Consider the following 6,486-nt stretch of genomic DNA (forward strand, 5'->3'; position numbering starts at 1 on the left):
TGGAAGAACAGCATCTAGTAAAGATGAGGTCAAGCGTATTGCCTGCCTTGTGAGTAGGGGGGGAAGGTGAGAGGGTGAGGTCAAAAGAGGAGAGGAGTGGAAAGAAGGAGGCAGAGAGGAATGAGTCGAAGGTAGACGTGGGGAGGTTAAAGTCACCCAGAACTGTGAGAGGTGAGCCATCCTCAGGGAAGGAACTTATCAAGGCGTCAAGCTCATTGATGAACTCTCCAAGGGAACCTGGAGGGCGATAAATGATGAGGATGTTAAGCTTGAAAGGGCTGGTAACTGTGACAGCATGGAATTCAAATGAGGAGATAGACAGATGGGTCAGGGGAGAAAGAGAGAATGTCCACTTGGGAGAGATGAGGATTCCAGTGCCACCACCCCGCTGGCTCGATGCTCTAGGGGTATGCGAGAACACGTGGGCAGACGAGGAGAGAGCAGTAGGAGTAGCAGTGTTATCTGTGGTGATCCATGTTTCCGTCAGCGCCAGGAAGTCTAGGGACTGGAGGGTAGCATAGGCTGAGATGAACTCAGCCTTGTTGGCCGCAGACCGGCAGTTCCAGAGGCTGCCGGAGACCTGGAACTCCACGTGGGTCGTGCGCGCTGGGACCACCAGGTTAGAGTGGCAGCGGCCACGCGGTGTGAAGCGTTTGTATGGCCTGTGCAGAGGGGAGAGAACAGGGATAGACAGACACATAGTTGACAAGCTACAGAAGAGGCTACGCTAATGCAAAGGAGATTGGAATGACAAGTGGACTACACGTCTCGAATGTTCAGAAAGTTAAGCTTACGTTGCAAAAAATCTTATTGACTAAAATGACGAAAATGATACAGTACTGCTGGCTGGTGGAGTAGGCTAGCTAGCAGTGGCTGCGTTGTTGACTTTGTTTGACCGTGTAGCTGGCTAGGTGTAGCTGGCTAGGTGACCTCGATAGTTTCAGTACTACACCTTGTCATGATACAAAAGCAACTTTGTAGCTAGCTAACATAACACTAATCAAGACGTTCCTTTGTAATGTATTTTAGTTTCTACAGTGTTACTAGTTGGCTGGGTTTGGGAAAATGGCGTCGCGGGGGACGGCAATAACTGGCTAGCTAACCTCGGTAATTACTAAACTACACAATTATCAAGCTATGACAAAGACAACTATGTAGCTAGCTAGCCAACACTGCACTAGTCAAATCGTTCCGTTGTAAAGTATTGGTATCTACAGCGCTGCTAGTCGGTAACGGTTGGCTAGCTGTTGGCTAGCTAGCTAGCAGTGGGTTAATAATGACTAGGTGTGTTGACTACGTCTGGCGTCGCGGCTGGCTACTTACTAATAATTACTCTAAACTACACAATTATCTTAGATGCAAAGACAACTATGTAGCTGGCTCACTAACACTACACTAGTCAAGTCGTTCCGTTGTAATGTAATAGATTCTACAGTGCAGCTAGTCGGTGGAAGTTGGCTGGTTGGCTAGCTAGCAGTGTTGACTAGCTAGCTAGCAGTGATGACTACGTTAGGAGGACGAAGATAGCTAACTTCGATAATTACTCTAAGCTACACGATTATCTTTGATACAAAGACGGCTATGTAGCTAGCTAAGAAAATAATTGCTCGGATCAAACAAATCAAACCGTTGTAATGTAGTGAAGTGTAATATTACCTGTGGAGTGAAGCGTAGTGCGACTGCTGGGGTAGCCAGGTGGAAAGCATGGCCAGCCGTAGAGAAATGCTTATTGAAATTCTCGATTATCGTGGATTTATCAGTGGTGACAGTGTTTCCTAGTCTTAGTGCAGTGGGCAGCTGGGAGGAGGTGATCTTATTCTCCATGGACTTTACAGTGTCCCAAAACTATTTGGAGTTAGTGCTGCAGGATGCAAATTTCTGTTTGAAAAAGCTAGCCTTAGCTTTCCTAACTGACTGTGTGTATTGGTTCCTGACTTCCCTGAAAACGTTCATATTGCGGGGACTATTCGATGCTAGTGCAGTACACCACAGGGTGTTTTTGTGCTGGGCAGTCAAGTCTGGAGTGAACCAAGGGCTATATCTGTTCTTAGTTCTACATTTTTTTGAAGGGGACATGCTTATTTAATATGGTGAGGATGGAACTTTTGAAGAACAACCAGGCATCCTCTACTGGCGGGATGAGGTCAATATCCTTCCAGGATACCCGGGCCAGGTCGATTAGAAAGGCCTGCTCGCAGGAGTGTTTTAGGGAGCGTTTGACAGTGATGAGGGGTGGTCGTTTGACCGCGGACCCATAACTGACGCAGGCAATGAGGCAGTGATCACTGAGATCCTGGTTGAGAACAGCAGAGGTGTATTTAGAGGGCAGGTTGGTCAGGGTGATATCTATGACGGTGCCCATGTTTACGGATTTGGGGTTGTACCTGGTAGGTTCATTGATCATTTGTGTGAGATTGAGGGCATCTAGCTTAGATTGTAGGACGGCCGAGGTGTATCCGGCCTAAATATCCCAATTTAGGTCACCTAGCAGTACGAACTCTGACGATAGATGGGGGTCAATCAATTCACTTATGGTGTCCAGGGCACAGCTGGGAGCTGAGGTGACTGAGGGTTGGTGTAGGCTGATCTTTGGCACCCGAACAGGGGCATGACTTGACAAGGTGCCGACAGGGTCTCATGGATGTGTGCAGGTCTACTACTCCGTGATAGTGTTTTGCACAATGATTGCTGTGCGACAGAAAAGCCCTATGCTAAATAATACTTTCAACAAACACCTCTCTGTAAGTAGAAAAAAAAGCTCAAATTTCATTTTTAACCCTGGCTGCGACATCCGTTGAGCAATGGAAGGGGGAAAATCTCTAATGTGACAGAAATCAAAAAGTTGACGCTTGACAATAATTTATTCTGTGCTTTTTGCTTTTCTGTATAGGCTAATTGTCAATTGGGCAAGCACCCGAAACCCAGCACCAATGCTCCTCAATGGCAACAGAGAGTTGCAGGGAGTGGCACTATTTACAAATCGAAGAACACATTGCCCAAGGAATTTTCACCCTGTCAATTCCCCTTTTCCTGAACCTAGACTCCTAAAACAGCGCCGAGGGAATTGCCAATTGTAAAAAATAAAATAAAAAACATGTTAATTATGTCTAGGGCCTATTGAATGAGCGTACACACAGACTTATTTTTATCCTCAGTCAGCCTATTTCCTGAAATATGGCTGGCTGTGTGCGGGGTGAGCTGCATGGCTGCTTCACTTCGGTTTGTTATGGCGGGGGTCTGTCTGTCTGTGTGTGTGTTTTGGTCAAGCGGTGCATGGCTTACTCTGCCTGCTAGGTTGTTTCTAGGTGTACAGCTGTTTGTGTGAGTGTTTGTCTGTAAACATCCTGTTTCCTCTCTCCCTTCTTGTGGCGGCTTATGTACACTATATCCCTCCAGGGACACGCGAGCACCTAAATCATTCAAATATTAAAATAATTTATTACCAGATGGTACAAGCACGTCTAGCAGAGCTCAACTGTGTCTGGAGACTGAAAGAGAAGGAGGGGAGTGAAGGACAGGCAGGGAAGAGAGAAACAAGAGGAAGAGGGAGGTAAAGGATTCCTCTGTGCTGTTCATTTTATCACCCTCACGGACTCCTCCAAAATGGCCTCTGTTCTAGTGAAGTGAAAAGACTTTGAGCCCGCTGGTAATTTGAGCCTGCTATTCAAGGCTGGGGGGAGCAAACAAGGGAGGGAGGAAGGGGGAGAGGTAAGAGAGGCCCTTCTGGAATATACCTCTCGGTTCATTGTCGTTTTGGAACGAGGCCCAATGGTGAACTCCCTTTGAGGCCTTGCAGGGAACCGGCTATTTCTGTCCCAAAAATGTATCTCTTGTACAGCTCTCTCTACTAACAGTCAAGTTGTTTCTAGTAAGCTCTTGTTCTCTCTATGGCACTCTGGCCATATGCTATGGGATTTTCTTTTTCTTCTTAAAGTCACAGTTACTCTTAACTCTTTGTGTGACCTTGCATAACTTTACATATTACCTAACTTTTCCCTAAAGTACAATTTTACGATTGTACGTACTACATAGACTGAGTCCACATCCAAGCAAAATACGGCTTTTCTTACTACAGCCTACTGTATTTGCACAAGATAAGCCTTTTGTTGAAAAGAAAAGTAACAAAGTCCCTCAGATTTAAAGGGGATTTCAACTTAGAAGTGTAAAATTGGCATGTTCTGTACCGTAAACACTTTGTATATTGTTCTTATCAAACCAAACACAAGGTTTGAATCTGTTTGTAGCAGATCAGCACACACGTCTAGGGCCACACCTTTCCACTATTGTATTTGGATTGATGTTTTCTGGGCAACAACCACTCTGAGGAAGAGTGCATATTTTTCCGCAGTCGTCACTGTTCGGCTAGAAACTGCCCAGAGTTAACTGACCTTGACGTTAGTGGAAGGAGCTAGGCTATTAGGTAATCCATTGTTGTTGCCTAGATGCTGGTAACTAGCCACTGGGTATGCATGCAAGTTAGCGTAGCTAAGGGACCAGTTCAGAAATGCCATGCATCTCAGTACTTTGACCAGGCTACCAATTACTGGACTCACCACAGTAGAACAATGCGCTTTATACAAGGATGGGTCATAAAGTCTACGTGTAGTGTCGTCTTCATTGTGCCAACCAATATTATCTGCATTACCACCAGCGTTACGTGTTAAAACCACTTCCTCTTGTGTGTGTGCGACAGTGTATGTACATTTTGAGTATGTTCACGTAATTTCATGACTGTGAGAGTCTGAGTTTTAAGATGACCTTGCTCTATGCCAGATCCTCTCCCTCTCTCTGCTGCTGGGTTCACACGCTCCTAGGGCTGGTTCCTCTTTCTGCAGCCTCAGTCTGCTGCCTGCCTGCCTGCCTGCCTGCCTGCCTGCCTGCCTGCATGCCTGCCTGCCTGCCTGCCTGCGAGGTGGCTGGGCGGATGAGACAGAGCGCGAGAGAGTCGGAGGAGTGTTGGTCAGTGTTCCAGAGTTGTTGTCATGGTGTATGGATCATATGACAGCCGGCTGGATGACTCACCCTTGTGGTGTGTCTGGGCAAACACTGCCCCCGCTGGTTCTCCTTGGTACTGCACCTGGTGAGGAGGAGAGGCCCAGTTAAAGCTCCTACTGTAGGGGTGGTGGAGGTGGTGACTGGGGGAATCTGTCTGTTGTTTTTCTCCACACTGGATATTTAGCACCACTGGCCTGGGCGTCACTATGACATGTTGGTCATTTAGCAAAACCTCTTATCCACAGCTTACGGTCAGTAACCCATCGGGCTGTGGTCAAAAGTAGTGCACTATATAGGGAATAGTGTGCCATGCAGACCGACTCCTCTCCAGGCAGTCATTGCTGCTGTAAAAAGGCCAATCTAGGTGGAGCAGCCTGCATGACTCAGCATACTGTTTGTTCTATGTCAAGTATTATAGGTGGCTCTTTGACTTTCACCCTGTGTGTTTGTGCATGTAAATGTGGCTGTGATTGTGTGTGGCTGTGCTGCATGCGAGTGTGTACGGGAACAAATGCCAAAGAGAGCTTCTTCTAATGAACACTGGTTCCTCATCTGATTTGAGTTTGGGACACTATTTTTCTATGAAGCTGTTGAAGTATCAGATGTTATTTTTCACCGTGTCATTGCTGCTACCATTCTGATCCAGCTTGCCTCAGACGAAGGCCTAGGTACCAACCCATGGTCCAGAAAGTCACATTCATTGTTCACACACACTTACAGAACATGAGCAGGGGTTTGCCAACTGTTTTTACATTTTTTTTGGAGAGTGTTGTTTCTTACTTGAGGCTGAGTAATGCTGCTTCTACCTCTGTAGTAATTTTTAGACTCGCAAAGATTTAGTATGACCTCTGAGTTGGGATGACTCACGATAGTTCATTGAGAATCCAAATGAAATGGTCCAGTGGGGTGTCAGCCGCGGGGAATGCAGCTTCATGATTCGTTGCCAGCTTGTATCTATAATGGTGTTTTGACCATGGAGGTTTTGCCTGTATCCTGCTGGTGCTTTACCCAACTCCCTCAGGTTCATGGGGTCAGAACTGTGTTTGCTGACTTTTCACTTGTTACTTTGTGTGTGGGTCTGGTGTCTGTGTTTTTGGTGTCTGTGTTTTAGGGCTGTGACGGTCATGGAAATGTTGGATTAATAGACACTCTCTTCAGCTCCTGACTGCATGTGCTGCTGCAGGGGGGGGGGGGGTGAGAACTTGTTTGCTAAAACACCTTGCTTGTTTCAGGAAGGAGCAACTGTTTCATCACGTTGGAGAGTCTAGTCCATGTTACAGCAGAAACAGACTTAACTGCACAAATGCCTGGGCGTCCCAACTTCAGGCACCTGTTCATCCAGGCACCTGTTCATCCAGGCACCTGTTCATCCAGGCACCTGGTCACTCCACACATTTATTAGAATAAAAAAATATATATGTTTACGTTTAGTTTATATTCATGATGGCCTTCATCCATAACCGTCTGTTATATGGTAATTGTGCCAACCCT

The sequence above is a fragment of the Salmo trutta genome, chromosome 16 (assembly GCF_901001165.1).
Source record: "Salmo trutta chromosome 16, fSalTru1.1, whole genome shotgun sequence".
NCBI classification, from domain to species: domain Eukaryota; kingdom Metazoa; phylum Chordata; class Actinopteri; order Salmoniformes; family Salmonidae; genus Salmo; species Salmo trutta.